The sequence below is a fragment of the Delphinapterus leucas genome, unplaced genomic scaffold (assembly GCF_059928025.1).
Source record: "Delphinapterus leucas isolate spDelLeu-1000000601 "Yukka" unplaced genomic scaffold, BTC_Dleu_Yukka2 spDelLeu_asBTCV2_sq25, whole genome shotgun sequence".
NCBI lineage: Eukaryota > Metazoa > Chordata > Mammalia > Artiodactyla > Monodontidae > Delphinapterus > Delphinapterus leucas.
This window is the reverse complement of record NW_028322234.1, coordinates 14,296,443-14,315,520: the sequence shown is the minus strand read 5'-3', so window position 1 is coordinate 14,315,520 and position 19,078 is coordinate 14,296,443. Positions and strand designations below refer to the sequence as shown.

The 19,078-nt window shown below is 41.2% G+C and overlaps 1 pseudogene; it reads right to left on the bottom strand.

Moving 5' to 3' along the window:
• Positions 1-12,834: 12,834 nt before the first annotated feature.
• Positions 12,835-13,846, bottom strand: LOC149744086 (protein kish-A pseudogene; annotated as a pseudogene).
• Positions 13,847-19,078: the final 5,232 nt, after the last annotated feature.

Here is a 19,078-nt window from a genome sequence, read left to right as displayed (position 1 = left end):
TAGTCAATCCTAACCATGCACAAAACTCTTTTCTCGGGGTTCACTTTCCACAAACGTTTCATCACTTAACTTATTTTAGCACAACTCTAATTTAAGTTGTCGAATATCTGGAGAGATTATTCTTAAGTAGACATTCCTAAAATATAAATATACCTAAAAAGTTCACCCAAAGCTCTTATCTCATTTGCATTTTCTTTCCTTAAAAGTTTCTTCACGTCGAGTTACTTTCCTTGCTGACAAATTTGTAACAGATGTGACAGGATTTTATTTAGCTTATGTTAAACTGAGGCAAAATGAAAGTATTATACTTAATGTTGATGACTCTAAAGACATGTTTACATTAATTAGATCAACAGATAAGCATTAATACCAGGTCTTAATTTAATACTGAATATGTTCCAGTTCATGTGAACCTGAAATTCATTTAGCTTAATTTCTGTTGTATTTAGGATTGTTCGATTTGTAAGTGCTTACTTTTCTTTAAGGCAATTAAATAGAGCTCACTTACAAATTAACCTCAGCAGTATTATCCAAAGACAAAGGCACATACTGAGACATACATCTACCCAGACAGACACAATGAGAGATCTAGCTTCATTTTCTAAACTTAGTCATGAATCAGATATCACAATATAAAACTCACTAATTTAGAAATAACAGTTGGAATAAGAAAAAATTTAAAAGGCTTCTTCCCGTTTTTTCCTCAGTTTCAGGAATTAGAGATGGTCTAGATAAGATAAGTGTTCCTGAGAGTCCTGGTCTCAAGGCACAGGTAGAGAAAAGCAAGTTCTCCTAGAAGGACTTGTTCCCTCAGGGTCAGAATTCTGAAAAGACATTTTATCAAGCTTGCTTTTTCTAACTGTATATGAAAAAAAAAAAAAAAGAACCAGTTTTGGAATTTTCAAGAGTTTTTCCTAAAACAATTTTCACTGGAGTCCAAAGGATATGGTGGCTACACAATGTTATAATAAAATATTATCTCTTTCTTAGTTATGGGCTCACAGTTAGAATCTTTCCAGTCAGACAGAATTTGCTCAAGAGGGCTCCACGGTGGAACAGAACCAGAGTTTTTCATTTCACAAGGCAGAATGGCCAACACAAATCACAACACAGAACACAAAGAATAAAACACACAGGCATGGCCGTCCTAATCAGACACTCGCTTAAATACAAGATTGCAATCTCTCAAAAAAACCTCCTACAGAGATACAACCAAGTACTAACAAACAGAGTAAATGGAGCTATTTTGGGTCTTCAAAGGTTTCTAAGGGAGGAAAGGAGGCCAAGTTGAAAGAGGAGGGGAAGGATGGGGGACGTAGGGGTGGCCTTACAAACGTCTCCTGCCACCTGCAGACCCCAGGCGTTACAGAACTGTCCCCTGGGCTTCTAGGAAAGGAGATTAGGAACTCAGCCCTACCAGAAACCAGAAACTAGATACCAGATACAGTACCAGATACCAGATCAGAATTAGTTCTTTGCCGATGAGGTGATCAGGCTCTGACTCTCAGATCAGGCTGAGGCCCTCCAACCAGACTCCAGCATCCAGGACCAGGACAGAAGAAACAAAGGGTAGGATAGGAGGGGTTGAAAAGAGGAAAGGGAGAGGGAAAGGGAAAGAGAGTCAATAAAGTCTCTTGCTCCTTACTTGGTTGGGGCACTCTGGTCAGTCGTCCACGTCAGGAGGAGACCAGGGGGACAAAGGGTCCCGGTTGCGGCCACTGGGTCTGGTCCGTTGGCGGGCGAGCTGGTCCCCAAGTACTCTGAGTGGTCAGGATGTTAGTCGTAGTGAAGAAGGGGCCCCACCAGAGTCGCCATTTGTTGCAGGAAGGGGACACCTTCCAGGGCCCGAGAGCGGGCTCTTGTCTAACACTCGGAAATGAATTGTCCAAGGACACACACGTGCTGACAAAGCAAGAGACCTTATTGGGATAGGTGTGCCCCGGGGGGGAGAGCAGTAGGGTAAGGGAACCCAGGAGGACTGCTCTGCCACATGGCTCGCAGTCTCAGGTTTGATGGTGACAGGGTTAGTTTCCAGGTTGTCTCTGGCCAATCACTCTGACTCAGGGTCTTTCCTGGTGGTGCGTGCATCGCTCAGCCAAGATGGATTCCAGCGAGGATTCTGGGAGTTTTGTAGGACATATGGACTGGTGTCTGTATCCTCTCTCCTTTTGACCTTTCTTGAATTCTTCCAGTTAGTGGTAGCTTGTTAGTTCCACGTTCCTTATCAGGACCTCCTGTGGTAAGATAACTCAGGCAAGTGGCTACTATCTTGGCTGGCCAGGGTGGGTGGTTTTGGTCAGTGTTTTCCCTAACAATATCACAATATCACACTTCCCATTTAGCCCCAACTCCAATGCCATCATGATGGAGGTTAAGCCTTCAATATATGAATGGGGGGTGGGGAGGGAGGACACACATTCAGTTCATAACAAGGGTTTTTTCTTTTTTACCTGCTGGTTCTTTTTTTCCTGTTGGTTCTTCTTTTCCTTTTGGTTCTTTTAACAGGCAGTTCTACTGTTCTACAAGCCCAGCTGCCTATGATTTCTGACATTTATTTATTATTTCTCTCTCTGTGAATTCTCCATTCTGTTTCTCATCCCTGAGCATAGCTTTGGGGGCCACTCGACTTCCAATTTGTTAGCAGAAAAATGTTTTAACTGCTACTCGAGAGAACTGGCTAGTGCATGTGAGATAAATTCTCTTAATTACAAAACCCAAATCACAGGGTCTTAAAAATTGAGATATAATTTACATAATTACAAGTAAAGTTCAAAGAGCATTGACAAATGCCTTTATCTGTGTAACCCACATTCTTTTTGTTAACGAATTGGTCACCCGGACCAGTGCCAGGTCCTAGCCTAAACTCCTTTTCGGTTCTTGTATGGGCTTTTCCAGTTGTCATAACAATTGTCAACTGTCATGGTGCTGGTGGGTGTGTCATTTGCATACTAATGTATCACAGTGAGCGTATAGGAGGCTCAAGGTCTACTAGAAGTCAAATCTTCTGACACCTTGGGCCTAGCTGGTTCTAACCCGTGCTTGTTTCTCTATTTGCAGCTGCCTCTTGAAACTTAGACAAGAGCAACTGGTTTCCGTTGGAGGAAGGGGCAAGGGTGTAATTCTGGGACAACAGCCTTGGTAACACTTTCCCCATTTAGATCATTTCCATCAGTCCAGAAATTTCCTTATGTGCCCCTCCCAAGTCAATATCCCCAGTTGTAATCAATGTTCTGATATCTATTACAATCCATAAACATGGTCTATTTTTTTTTTTTAAATGGGATCTTAGTTCCCCAACCAGGGATTGAACCCGGGCCCCCTGCAGTGGAAGCGTGGAGTCCTAACCACTGGACCGCCAGGGAAGTCCCGACATTGTCTATTCTTGAACTTCTGATAATGTGGAGATATATAGTGTGTATTTTTTTTTTTTTTTGGTCTGGCTTCTGTCACTGAAAATAATGTTTCTGAGGTTCATCCAAGTTCTGTGTAGCTGTAGTTCATTCTTTTTTTTTAATTGTCAAATAACATTTCATTATATGAATGGAGCGCAGTCTGTTTATGCAATCCCCAGTTGATGGACATTTGCGTTGTTTCCCATTTTTGCATATTATAAGTAAAGCTGCTACAAAAATTGTTGAGCAAGTGTCTGCGAACACATGTTCATTTCTTTTAGGGAAATACCTAGAAGTGGAATTATCGGTTATAGGGTCAAGGCAAATTAATTTTATGAGACCAAAATAGAAACAAAAACTTGAAAACACATACATACATTTGTACGTCAGTTAAAGAAACGTTGGCACCCATATGTTACTATTTTTATGCCACCACGTGATGATTTGTGACATCCCTTCTCATTTAATAAAAAAAGTTTCATTCTGGTAAAACACGCATAATATTTATTATCTTAACCATTTTAAAGTGTACAGTCCAGTGGTGTTAAGTTCATTCATCTTGTTGTACAACCATTACCATCACCCATCTCCAGAACGTTTTTCATCTCCTATCCTTCCTGCTTTACATTCACATCTTCCCTTTCCCTGGGTAGCTTGAACTTTCTGGGGGTGACTTAGAAACCGTGAAAATCTAAAAATTCTCTGCAACGACGGTTTTCCTTTTTCAGTACTTTCCTGCATCTCTCTTTTTTCCTTTTGAGTGGTTCCCCATAACTCTCTTTCTCATAATATATTCTGTCCATTTGTTTCTTTTTCTCTTATTACCTCGTGCCCCATCCCCTGATTCAGATCTTCTGCTAAAAATTGAACACATGTTATAACTATTCCAGGCTTAAGAGACACAACCATGAGGGAGTTTCTATGCCTGGCTAACTACAAGAAAAATCTGGAGAGCTTTAAATAACACAGAGACTTGGGGGTCACCTGAGACCTGACCTATTGATTTGGAATTTCTGGGTGTGAGACTCAGGAATATGTATTTTGACAATTTGCTGAATGTGGTAGGCAGAATTTTAAGACCACCCCTGATGACCGTAGACTTCATATAATTCCCTCTCCTGTGAATATGTTGGGATATCACTCTCCCATGATTATATTACGTGGTAAAAGGGGTTTTGCAGATTTTGCTCAGTTGACTTGGAGTGAATCAAAAGAGAGATTGTCCAAGGGGCCCTGAACTAATCACACAAGTTCTCCCTTCCTCCCTCCCTCCCTTCCTTCCTTCTAAAGCTTCAAAAATTTTTTTATTGTGAAACGTACAATAAGCCATTTACAAGCCCCAAAGCACCAGAATTAAGGAAAACACATAATTTTTTAAAAATTTATTTTATTTGTTTATTTTTGGCTGCATTGGGTCTTCGTTGCTGCGTGCGGGCTTTCTCTAGTTGCGGCGAGCAGGGGCTACTCTTCGTTGCGGTGCGCGGGCTTCTCGTTGCGGTGGCTTCTCTTGTTGCGGAGCATGGGCTCTAGGCACGTGGGCATCAGTAGTTGTGGCTCATGGGCCCAGTAGTTGTGGCTCGCAGGCTCTAGAGCACGGGCTCAGTAGTCGTGGCTATGTTTGTTGCTTTGTTGCTCCACAGCATGTGGGATCTTCCTGGACCAGGGATTGAACCCGTGTCCCCTGCATTGGCAGGCAGATTCTTAACCACTGCACTACCATGGAAGTCTCCGGACAACATATAATTTTTATACACACATTTTTCATACAAAAGGTTGATCTTTATAGGAATTTAAAATAAATAATCTGAAAATCAGTGTCACTGATTGCAAAATAGGTATCTTGCTCTTTGACTATCTAAAGGTGATCAGCTTCCTATGTAGCTAAAAGATGAGCCGTTTGACATCTGTTCTGAGCCTGGATGGTGTGTCTCTGGTGGAGATTTCTCACTCTCTCCATAAGATACCATTCCATGGTGTCCCAATGTGTTTTTTTTTGGTTTAATGAAATCTGTGTCAAGGACTCCATTTCAGAAATGTCATTTAATTGTGAGGTTCTAGGCAAACAGCTTGAGGTGACCCATTCATTTTGGCACCTGGACATTCCTCTATTATATGGATGTCGAGCATGTTCTAAATCATCATGTATCTCCTTCTCTAGGAACCACCTTCTAGACGCATCTTTATTTTTTAAAAATTTTTACTTATTTATTTATTTGGCTGCTTTGGGTCCCAGTTGTGGTGCGCGGGCTTCTGTAGTTGTGGCGTGCAGGCTCCAGAGCAGGCGGGGCTCAGTAGTTGTGGCATGCGGGCTTAGTTGCCCCACGGCATGTGGGATCTTAGTTCCCTGACCAGAGATTGAACCCGTGTCCCCTGCACTGCAAGGTGGATTCTTAACCACTGGACCAAAAGGGAAGTCCCTAGGCATCTACGGACTTTAAATCTAGATCTAGAAGTCAGAGATGGAGAAAGTCGGAAGCCAGAGAGATTCAGCAATTGAGAAGGATTCAGCCTGTCCTGGTTGGCTTTGAAGGTGAAGGGGGTCATGTGGAAAAAAACCTGAGAACATCTTCAAGTTGAGAGTGACACCTGGCCAACCATGAGGTTACGGTGGGCTGGACATTGATTCCCCTTAGCTCCCCTTCTGCCAGGTCACCTTATGTTAAGAAAGTTTTATCTAAAACTTGGGAAAAAAGCAGATACATGGCTGTAATGTCCTCTCAGTATCATTGCTTCACATGTGTGTCAGTGGGGTTCCCTAGGAAGTGGAGGCTGAGACTGAGTCAGGATCATTATTGAGAGAGAATGACTCACAAATGTACATGAGAAGGAAGCAGGATTGGGCAGAAAGAACCTCAGACTGCAATCCGGAACTGACCAAGTTCCAGCCAAGCCAATGTAGAACTTGGAAGTGAAGATGACTTACTAAGGAGTGCCACCTTGGTCAGAAGACCTAGTGCCGTTGCTGTATCATCATGGCTGGGCTACCGAGGAGGAATGACATCTGGGGCAGATCCTGAAGGTGTTGACAGCTGGAAGCTCTCGGGGAACTGCATTTCTTGCAGCTGAATGGCAGATTCTTTAGAGAGATCTCAGAGGTATATCTTGACAAGCTTATTCAAAATCTATCTAATCATCTAGAAAAATGCATCTTTAAAATCATGGATTGAGCTTTAATTTACATAGAGTAAAATTCATGCTTTTTAGGTGTACTTTTTTTTTAAATAGACTTTTTTGACTAAATTCTTTTTTTTTTGCGGTACGCGGGCCTCTCACTCTTGTGGCCTCTCCCGTTGCGGAGCACAGGCTCCGGACACGCAGGCCCAGCGGCCATGGCTCATGGGCCCAGCCGCTCTGCGGCATGTGGGATCTTCCCGGGCTGGGGCACGAACCCGTGTCCCCTGCACCGGCAGGTGGACTCTCAACCACTGCGCCACCAGGGAAGCCCCTTGACTAAATATTTTTTACAATTAATTTTTATTGGAGTATAGTTGATTTATTATGTGGTGTTTCTGCTGTACAGCAAGGGGAGTCCGTTATACATATACATATGTATACATACATATACATATATCCACTCTTTTGTAGATTCTTCTCCCATCTAGGTCATTACAGAGTACTCGGTAGACTTCCCTGAGCTATACAGTAAGTTCTTATTAGTTATCTATTTTATTATATATAGTAGTGTGTATATGTCAATCCCAATCTCCTAATTTATCCCTCCCGCCATCCCCCTTGGTAACCATAAGTTTGTTTTCTACATCTGTGATTCTGTTTTGTAAATAAGTTCATTTGTACCATTTTTTTTAGGTTCCACATATAAGTGATATCATATGATATTTGTCTTTCTCTGTCTGACTTCACTCAGTCTGACAATGTCTAGGTCCATCCATGTTGCTGCAAATGGCATTAGTTTGTTCCTTTTTATGGCTGAGTAATATTTTATATATATATAAAGTAATATCTCATATATATATATATATATATATATATATATATGTATGTGTACCACATCTTCTTTATCCATTCATCCGTTGATGGACATTTAGGTTGTTCCCATGACCTGGCTATTGTAAATAGTGCTGCAATGAACATTGGGGTGCATGTGCCTTTTTGAATTATGGTTTTCTCCAGATATACGCCTAGGAGTGGGATTGCTGGATCATATGGTAGCTCTATTTTTAGTTTTTCCAGGAACCTCCATACCTTTCTCCATAGTGGCTGTACCAATTTACATTCCCACCTAAAAAAATAGACTTATTATTTTTAGAGCAATTTTAGGTTCACAGCAAAACTGAGCAGAAAGTAGAGAGTTTCCATATACTCCTGGCCCTCACACATGCACAGCCACCTCCACTAATGACATTCCCCACAGCTGGACTCCAGTGTTGTACAAATGGTATACGGTAACACATACACACCATTACAGTATCATGCAGAATAGTTTCATTTCCCTAAAAATCCTCTGTGCTTTGCCTATGCATTCTTTCCTCTCCGGCAGTATTTGTAATATGAAAATACATAGTTGTGTAACTACTTATCCATCACCTCTCCATAGAAAACCCTGCGACCTTTAGCTGTCACTTCCCCATTCTCTCTCTTCCCACCTACTGGGAACCACAAATCTACTTTTTGTCCATATAGATTTGCCTATTCCGGACATTTCATATAAATGGACTCATACAATATGTGGTCTTTTGTGTCTGGCTTCTCTCACTGAGCATCATGTTGTCAAGGTTCATCCATGTTGTAGTGACTGTCCGTGTTTCATTCCTTTTTATGCCTGAATGATATCCCCTTGTATGGATGTAGCACATATTGTTTCTCCTTTCATCAATTAATGGACATTTGGGTTGTTTCCACTTTTTGGCTCTTATGAATAATACTGCTACAGATATTCATGTAGAAGCATTAGTCACTTTTGTACCTATTAGAGAATTCATTTTAGGATTTCTTTGACTGACTGTATAAAGTATGTCCTTGAATTTGAACCTGCCTTACCATTTCACCTGTTCCTTCATGAATGAATGAATGGAACAAAATCTTCAATATGTATTCATTTTATGTTAGTAGGACCATCCTGGTTTTCACTGTTTGAAAATCATACTTGAACTCTTCACTGAAGGCCACACATCGTCTCCTGTAGCCCCTTTGCTGCAACTAGAGCAAAACTGGGTTCTAGTCATTGCTTCTTCTCCTAGCCCTATGGACTCACACTATTCCTGGTGGGTTCCCTTAACACTGTCCACACTGTTGAACAGGGTCTCTTTTCTGAACACCGTGAACGTGCTATTTGTTTTCTGGCTCATCTGACTGATGCTGATACCGCAGGGAACATTATGGGGTACGGTTCACACTGTATCCTCAGAAGATACACAGTAGTGCATAGCAGGTTTTCATTAAATATTCGTAGAATGAATAAATCAAAGGGCACAATAAGACACACAATTTGAGGGTTCTTGAAGGCCCCTTAACTATTCACTGCTATGAGTTGGCAGTATTGAATTGTATCTGAAGGTTAGAAAATCCTCTTACCCTTTGTGTTATGGAAAACTACTAACTGCAAGGACCACCCTTTCTCACATGACTTAGATAAGACCCACAGATGTCCCCTTTGTTTATCTGTAACAAGGCCAGATGTGGACCCTTCAAGTTCCCATTCTTTGCCTCATACGTGATTAGCTGAACTGCATGTCCCCAGTGATCAATTGGAAAAAGCTGCTCTTAAACCAAATTTTGGTTAAGCTCCTTTCCTTCCTGCAGGTCCCTGAACTTTGGCCACAATCTCACCTGAGCCAGTAGACAGCATCTCCTGAGAACAGGAAGACCTCTGATCTGCCATCTCATTACACCATCTTTTCATCCCTTTTCCCTAATTCTAGAAAGCTCAGTTCCTTCTAGTATTCCTATAAAAGAAAATCTTTTGGAAAAACTCTTGAGACACTTGGAAGACTTTATGCAGTATCTGGGTGTTCTTCACTGCAGTAGGTCCCCCTGCCCTATTTCAATATGTTCCCCTTTTCCCTTGAAGAATCCTTCTGAATAAAGTCTCTCCTTACTAAGTCTGGATTTGTTTTTTATTTGACAGAGTAATGGTCTGTGTGCTCAGCCAGACATATATGGTGTAGGGGAGGAAAAATTCTCTACCTTCTTTGGGGTATTATTTCTAGCAGTTTTAATTCCATATATTAATTAAAAATCTTAACTCTTATAAACCTTAATTTCTAGTGAAAACTAGGAAGAAAGCAATTATGAACTGTCTGTTATATACCAACCATTCTGTAGATTAACACATTTATGAATATACTATTTCATACTTCTAGAAGCATAGGCTTCCTCAGTGTACAGTTTTTCAATGTGGCACAACACGTGTTTACGAAAAGACCTCCAACATCTTTAGTTCAGATGGGAAGCCCAAAGCAGGTAAACTTAAATTTAGCAATTAATATTTTAGTACATTACCTTGTTTTTTAAAACTTTTATTTATTTTATTTAATTTTATTTTTTGGCTGCACCACGTGGCTTGTGGGATCTTAGCTCCCCAACCAGGGATTGAACCAAGGCCCTTGGCAGTGAAAGTGTGGAGTCCTAACCACTGGATCGCCAGGGAATTCCCACATTATCTCATTTGGAAATGATCTGGATAGTCGATGAATAACCATCATTTAACTTAACTTAGTAGAACTTTAAAGTTACCAAAAAGATTTTGGAAACTGTTTAAAATTAGACCTATTTTATAAAACATCATCCTTGTTGAAAAGTTTATTTATAAATTTCATGTCACATTTATTCAGTTTGCTCATTCTCAACAGCTATGTTTACATTACTCAGGAAAATTTCATAAAACATTAGACAAAGTTAGCCATCATTCTATTTTTCTTGCTGACAAATTTAGTTTTATATATATATATATATATATATATATATATATATATATATATATATATATAATTAGGCAAACATTCAATACGATAGTGCTGGGAATCTCCCAGAGCCTTCTAAAAGTCTGTTTGCACATGAGGAGAGAATGTGCAAGTTTTCTGTCTGTTTTCAGCACGTATTTGAGCCTGAGAGTTCACATGGCATGTCAGTCTAAAGAAAGCACGGGCATGTCTGAACTTGCCTACTTTCGGGGAGGGGGTGTGTGGGCCCAACCTCTCTGGGTCTATTTGCATAACGACAATGAACAGTCCTTACAATACAGAGTTGTAAGGGAGGAAAGAGCAATGCGACTGTAATATCATCCTGTGATAAGGGGAGAGAAGAGGGGAGTCTGCCCCAGATATGCCAGCATGGATTTTTGCTTTCTCTGGGTCTTGTGTGACCCCCATGGGAACAGATGGAATATGAGGAAGAATTCATAGATCAGTTTTTCGAAGGCCGAACCACCCTGCTAACCTCTCTTAGAATGCCATGTTGGGGGAAATCCCAACTTCCAGTAGTTTTAAGTCTCACAGATTTTAACTCCTCCAGCGCTGTGCCTCTGCACATTTATGGGTTCACCAAGAAAGTGACCCTGTTCATAGGTGCATCCCATACACGTTCACAGAAATGCAGAGTGTGGAGACTCTCTGGGATCTTGCATCATACTGAGGGATGTGGTTACCCCAACTGGGGAAATTTGAGTTATTTTTCTTCAAATGATTTCATTTGGTTTCAAGGGCTGGAGAGGTTTACAGGAAATACAGTTTATATACCTATGCCAGCATGGTCTTTGAGTCATGTATATGGTGAATTTTAAAGACATATGTTTTCTTCCTCAGATTAACAAACTTTCAGGCTTTTATTTTATTATCATCAAAAGAACATGCAGAGAATGTTAAAATCATGAAACACAGAGTCAGATAATTTGGGTTCAAATCCTGACACTGTCAGTTACTAGCTGGTGACTGTGGACAAGTCTTTAAACCTCTCTGAACCTGTTTCCTTGTCTGTAAAATGGGAAAATAAGGGCATCAGAATAACTAAGTTGTTGTAAGCAGTGGGGTATGCGCCATGGAGCCAGACTGCCTGAGTTTGAATCCCAGCTCTGCCTCTTCCTAGCTGTGTGATTTCTGGCAAGTTACTTAACGTCTCTGTGCCACAGTTTGTTACCTGCAAAATGGCAGTGACAACACAAGTACATACATCACTGGATTGTTGTAAGTGTTAAAGACGGTAATAATGTACGTAAAATGTTAAACACCAGCGTAACGCTGTATAAGTTTTGCTGTTATTATCATAAGGCATGTGACATTTTTCCACAGTAGTACTTCAGTAAATGTTTGAGCCAGGCTCAAGGTGTGGGCTGAAAGGGCAAGGGCTGAGAGAAAAAAGGGAACTGGGACAGGAGGGTAATGACATCATTCCAGGAGGAAGCGGGCCAGAGGAATCATTCACAGGACAGCTTTCAGAAGTTGTGGAGTTTCATGAGAATTTCAGGCTGGGGACCATTTCCCTCAAGGTCCTAAGTTCTAAATCTCTCTGAAGAGAGCTATTCTGCCCATTGCTTCTTTTTTTCTTTCTTAAAAAAAAAAAAAAGCTTTATTCTTTTTATCTTTATGGGGAATTAATAGCTGACAACAACATCTAATCAATACTATCTCTAATGGTAAATTAAAAAAAATATTTATTTAATTGGCTGCACCAGATCTTAGTTGTGGTATGCAGGATCTTCGTTGCCCTGTGTGGGATCTTTAGTTGCAGCATGTGGGCTCTAGTTCCCAGACCAGGGATTGAACCTGGACCTCCTGCAGTGGGAGTGCAGAGTCTTAGCCACTGGACCAGCAGGGAAGTCCCTGTCAGGGGCACTTTTTAGCTAAGAAGTTCTCCTTAGCTTTGTAATTTTAACTGAATTCTGGTTGAACCTTAAGAAACGTTAACCATACATGTGTAATAACTTCTGCTACAAACTTTATGTCACATTTCCCACGTTCCTCTTACCTCGATGAAAATTACTGAAGGTCTTCCTTTATCATCAAAGCTCAAAGAGATATATGCCATGGCATATGGTAAGTACATATGAAACCTGTTTATCATCGCTTACTAAGTTACACAAGATTCCAGTTCAAGTTGACAGACAAAACATAAACTAGATTTAAAGTGCTGTATTAAAAAACAAAAACACCCTTTGCATTTTGGGGTAATTAACACGCAGAGACCTAAGCACATAGCCTTATTCAGAGAACGACAGCTGCTCAAATTCATGCTTAGGGCATTTTTATCCATACCTAACCAGAGGTTTCAGAGACGATAACACCAGTCAGGTATTCTGAATTCTTTCATGTTAAATAGGAACATCTTCTCAATAGTACCCTTCAAGTCACATCTCATTTATCTTCCTTCTTAAGAACTGCATAGGCTTATTTTAAATAGTTTAAACACCTGTAATAAACGACAGTCGGCTAAAAGTAGAGGTACTCTGGTTAATGCTCAAAATGATGTGGCCAGCGGAAAAGCCAGCATTATTAAATATGAATGCAAGCCTTACCAACACAAACTGAACCTTTCTTTTTTCAATAAAAAAGCTAGTCCAAAAAAGGCCTCAGTCCATAAAGATTTCTTGTTTCCAAATCACAGTGAAAGGAACTTGAGTAATTTACCAATTTTGTTTTCTACCATGTGTCTTAAAGATACCTCACTAAAAACTGGTACCTGATACAACAGAATGACATATGCAGAATGTAATATTGTAGTACAGGACTGAGGTTGATTGTTACAGACATATTTCCACTCTGATTATTAAATGGTTACATCCTAATTATTTATATAATTATATAAATTATATTTATATAATTATATATGTCTTTTTTTTTTTTTTTTTCCTGGCTGCGCAGCTCTGCATGCGGAATCTTAGTTCCCTGACCAGGGATAGAACCCATGCCCCCTGCAGTGGGAGCATGGAGTCTTAACCACTGAACCTCCAGGGAAGTCCCCCTAATTATTTATATTGGTCCAATAACAAAACATTGGTCCAATAACACAAACAGAGAACAGCAGCTAGAACTTTATCTCATTCAGTGTTCAGAGATAAAAGGGTTAACCATTCTTTCCATTATTTTCTGCAGATATCTCCTTTTTCTTTTCTTATTTAAATCTGATGGCAACTGAATTCTGGCATTTTTCCAAGCTACTGTACGAAGAGGATGTTGAAAGCCATCACAATACAGCATCCTGAAACATAAGGCTTCTTCTGTTCACCAGTTCTGGCACACTTCCAAAATATACCCAACAACCCAGTTTTATTTCTGTCCAGGAGACTGGATGCCAAGAATCGGATATAAGCACACGTACATATAAGCAGCAAGATTACAGTCAACAGACTCTAAAAATTGAAAATGGCAGACATGGTTACGACTTCATACTTGTAGAAATGGGTGGCGGGCAAACTCTTTGTTCTTTATTTACATACTTCCCTGCTTTAATCTCTTTTTCTTCTTTCCTTCCTTCCTTCCCTCTTTTTTAAATTATTTATTTATTTTTCCATTACACTTGAATTAAGAGCAATTTATTAACTCCATAGACATTTCTCATAATCCAGAAGTTCTCTTTGTAATTTCTAGATGATTTTATTTTCACTAAAAGCATATATTTGGAATACCTCATTACAGGATGGGGTTGATGGATAAAGAACAATTTTTTTAGACCATGCTCTAAAATTAACTTTATTACAGTAAGCTATACTTTGTGTGTAAATTACTGGAATTTGTGGTGATTCCTCTCTCCCTGGCCAGGTCCAGAGTCATTGACTCCTAAAGCTGGAGGTCATCTGGTCCAGTCCTTTTATATAGTAAAAACTGAGACCAGAGATAGAGGGATTTTCATTGGAGTAAAAATTGCTTCAGGGACTTCCCTGGTGGTGCAGTGGTTAAGAATCCGCCTGCCAGTGCAGGGGACACGGGTTCAAGCCCTGGTCCGGGAAGTTCCCACATGCCGCGGAGCAACGAAGCAAGTGTGCCGCAACTACTGAGCCTGTGCTCTAGAGCCCGCGAGCCACAACTACGGACGCCCGCGTGCCTAGAGCCTGTGCTCCGCAGCAAGAGAAGGCACGACAATGAGAAGCCCATGCACCACAATGAAGAGTTGCCCCCATTCGCCACAACTAGAGAAAGCCCACGCAGCAACGAAGACCCAATGCAGCCAAAAATAAATAAATTTATTTTAAAAAATTGCTTCGATATTTCCCAACAGGGAACATTATAAAATGAAACAGTAATAGAAGAGGCTAACAAACAGCAAAAGAGTCCAATTTTTGTTTTATCTTCCTCCCTAATTTGTCTGCCTCCTTTCAACTCCCTTGCTGTGGTGAAATTCTCAAAAGCTGAGGAAAAAGAGGAAAGAAAGGGCGAAATAAAAACTGGGTTTTTATTTTATTTTTTTTTTAAACTGGGTTTTTGATTCCTGAAAAATTGAAACTTGTATATGGTAGGTAATTTTCAGAACCCACACTTCTGAAACATCACGCCTATAGCATATGGCAGCACCCTTTATGCTTGTTTTTATTTATTTATCTTTATTTTTTCATGCTCTGTGAATTTTATTCTTTTTTATTTTTTGAAAATTTTATTGGAGTATAGTTGATTTACAGTGTTCTGTCCCCTCTTTTATTTTGGGGACAGCTTTATTGAGGTATAACTCACATACCATACCAAAAAATCCATCCATTTAAAGTGTATAATTCACTGCCTTTTAGTACATTCACAGAACTGTGCATCTATTACCATAATGAATTTTAGAACACAGTCATCCCCCACCCCCAAAACCCTGTACCCACCAGCAGTTAGTCCCCGGTACCCCCTTCCTCAGCCCTAGACAACCACCGTGCTGGTTACTTTTATGTGTTAACTTGATGGCCCACAGAGTGCCTGGATATTTGGCCAAACATTATTGTAGGTATGTCTGCGAGGGTGTTTCTGGATGATGTTGACATCTGAATCAGTGAACTGAGTAAAGCAGATTGCCCTCACTAATGTGGGTGGGCCTCATCTCATCAGTTGAAGGCCTGAAGAGAGAAAAATAAAAGCTGATTAAGAGGAAACTCCTCCTGTCTGACTCCTTTGAGTTGGGATATTGGTTTTTTTTCTTGCATTTATTTTATTTTTTAAAATTTATTTATTTTATTTTTAGCTGCATTGGGTCTTCATTGCTTCACGCGGGATTTCTCTAGTTGCTGCAAGTGGGGGTTACTCTTTGTTGTGGTGCGCGGGCTTCTCATTGTGGTGGCTTCTCTTGTTGCGGAGCACGGGCTCTAGGCATGCAGGCTTCAGTAGTTGTGGCACGCGGGCTCAGTAGTTGTGGCTCACGGACTCTAGAGCGCAGGCTCAGTAGTTGTGGCACATGGGCTTAGTTGCTCCACGGCATGTGGGATCTTCCTGGACCAGGGCTCGAACCTGTGTCCCCTGCATTGGCAGGCAGATTCTTAACCACTGTGCTACCAGGGAAGTCCTCTTGCATTTGTTTTTATTTTTATTTCCTTTCTTTATACTCAAACTGAAACATTGGTTATTTCTGTCTTCATACTCAAACTGAAATATCAGCTCCCCCCATTGGCTGGAGCCTGTGGACCCTTGGACAGAACTACACTATCATCTCTCCTGGGTCTCCAGCTGGCCAACTGCAGGTTTGGGGGCTTGTTCAGCTCCGTAATCGTGTAAGCCAATTCCTTATAACAAATCTCTCTCTATATATTTTTGTGCATCCTATTGATTCTGTTTGGAGAACTCTGACTAATACAACCACTAATCCACTTTCTGTCTCTATGGATTTGTCTGTTGGGGACATTTCACAAAAATGGAATCGTGTATCTGATTTTGTATCTGACTTCTTTCTCTCAGCCTTGTATTTTCAAGATTCATTAATGTGGTAACGTGTCAGTACTTCATCCCTTTAACTGCCAGATGATCTTCCATCATATTGATGTATCACATTTTGTTTATCATTCATTGACAGACATTTGGGTCATTTCCATTTGGGGCTATTGTTAATAATGTTGGGGTGGACATTTGTGTCCAAGTGTTTGTATGGACCCAAGTTTTCATTTCTCTTGGGTACATAGCCGGGAGTGGAATTGCTCCATCACGTAGTAACTCTATGTTTAACTTCTGAGGCGCTGCAGGACCATTTTCCACAGATGCTACACCCTTTTACTCTCCCACCAGAAATGTGTGAGGATTCCGGTATTAGTTGGGGTGCTCCAGAGAAACAGAACCAGTAAGAGATGCATATGTAGACAGACTTATGAAGAATTGGCTCATGTGAATTTGCCCCATGACCTGCCGTCTGCAAGCTGGAGTGCTAGGAAAGCTGTTGGTGTCCAAAGGCCTGAGAACTAGCCCATATTGGGGAGGGCAGCACTCTCCACTCTGTCCGCCGATTCAAATGAGAGTTTCTTCCAGAAACACCCAGCAATATTGCCTAACCAGATATCTGAACATCCCAACAAGATGTTGACACATCCGGTCAGGTTGACACATGACATTAACCACCACTGTTCCAATTTGTCTCCATCCTTGACAGCACTTTTTATTGTCTGTCTTTTTCGAATATAGCCATCCTAGGGGGGGTGCGATGGTATCTCATGACGGTCTTGATTTGCATTTCTTTGATGAGTAAGGATGTTGAGCCTTCCTTCCTTCTTTCCTTTCACAAGTACTTCTCCTTTCTTCTCTGTCATTATTACACTCATTCCCATGTGATACTGTAGACACGCTAATGCCTGAAGAAAACAAGGCCAGCCTGGCCTTGATAGACAGTTAGCAAATATTTCCGTGTATGGCTGTTTAATTGTAAACGGTACTATGAAGGAAAGTACCAGTAATAATATAGGCACAAGAGGAGAGAATTTTGATCTAGTCCTGGGGTTAGGGAGAATGATGTAGAAGGTTCCTTGTGAAACTATAAATCCAATCGGGGCCCTCCTCGCTCTAACACCTTCAATGGCTCCCTCTTGCCTAGGCAACAAATACTCAGTTCTTAGCCTAGCATTTTAGCTCTGCATAACCTGGTTGTAGTCTCATTTTCTACTTTATTATTATTTTTTGGCTGCGCGTCATGTAGGATCTTAGTTCCCTGATCAGAGACCAAACCCGTGCCCCCTGCAGTGGAAGCATGGAGTCTTAACCACTGGACCGCCGGGGAAGTCCTCATTTTCTATTTTACAACACACCCGCGGGCATCCCCCCACTTCTGCCATAGTGGGGTTCATGATCGTGACAGTGGTCCTTGGCTTTCAAGTGGGGTGGCACGATTCATTTCTGGAAGTGCGTGATGGTCCTTTTGTTAAAAAAAAAACCTCTTGATGGGTTCTGGTATATAACTTCGGTAGGATTGTTGAAACATGTGAAGTTCCTTGCACATCAGTAAAAGCAGATCTCAGGTGCTCTGTGAGAGAAGGGAGTCAGATCTATGAAGAGAGAGGTGAGAGGGGGAGAGATGCAGGGGCTAGTGAGAAAACGGAACCCCAACCACTACGGCAAAGAGGAGGGCCCGTGTGAGTTCCCTGTGGCTGCTGTGAAAAATGACCACCAGCTCTGTGCCTTAACAATACAGAAGTTCATATTCTTATAGTTCTGAAGGTCAGAGTCTGAAAGGGGTCTCAATAGGCTAAAATCAAGGTGTCGGTGGCACTGTGCTCATTCCAGAGAGTCCAGGGTGAGAATCCATTTCCTTGCTTTTTCCAGCTTCAAGGAGCCACCGCATTCCTTGGTTCATGGTCCCTTCACCATCTTCAAAGCCAGCAGCGCAGCATCTCGTATCTCTCTCTGACTACGGCCTCTGCTTCTATCATCACATCTCTTTCTCTGACCCTCCTGCCTCCCTCTTTTTTTTTTTTTTTTTTTCTGTACGTGGGCCTCTCACTGTTGTGGCCTCTCCCGTTGCGAAGCACAGGCTCTGGACACACAGGCTCAGCAGCCACGGCTTATGGGCCCAGCCACTCCGTGGCATGTGGGATCTTCCCGGACCGGGGCACGAACCCATGTTCCCTGCATCGGCAGGCGGACTCCCAACCACTGCGCCACCAGTGAAGCCCTGCCTCCCTCTTATAAGAACTTGTGGTGACATTGGGCACACCTGGATAATCCAGGCTCACTTCCTGATCTCAAGGCTTAATCGTATCTGCAAGGTCCCTTTTACTATATAAGGTAACATATTCACAGGTTCCGGGGATAACCTCTGGGTTACCCCCAGCTCAAATGCCACCTTCTTTTCTTCTCTTCTTGTTTATGTGTCTTTCAAAGAACTCAGAGTAGAGTGGGGGAAACAGCTGCCTAAAATAAATCTATTGATGTGGAATCTAGAAAAATGGTACAAATTAACTTATTTGCAAAGCAGAAATAGAGACACAGATGTAGAGAACAAACTTATGGATACCAAAGGGGAAAGGGGAGTGTGAGAGGAATATACACTATTGATACTATGTATAAAATAGATAACTAATGAGAACCTACTGTAGAGCACAGGGAACTCTACTCAATGCTCTGTGACGACCTAAATGGGAAGGAAATCTAAAAAAGAGGGGATGTATGTATACATATTGATTCACATTGCTGTACAGCAGAAACTAACACAGCATTGTAAAGCAGCTATACTCCAATGAAAATTAAAGAAAAAAATCTATTGAAATATCACGTGGTAAGTGGTTTATTCTGGAAGCAGAGAGAGTCAGCCTGAGTGTTCAGGAAACATTATGAAGATGCAAGATGTGTAGGATG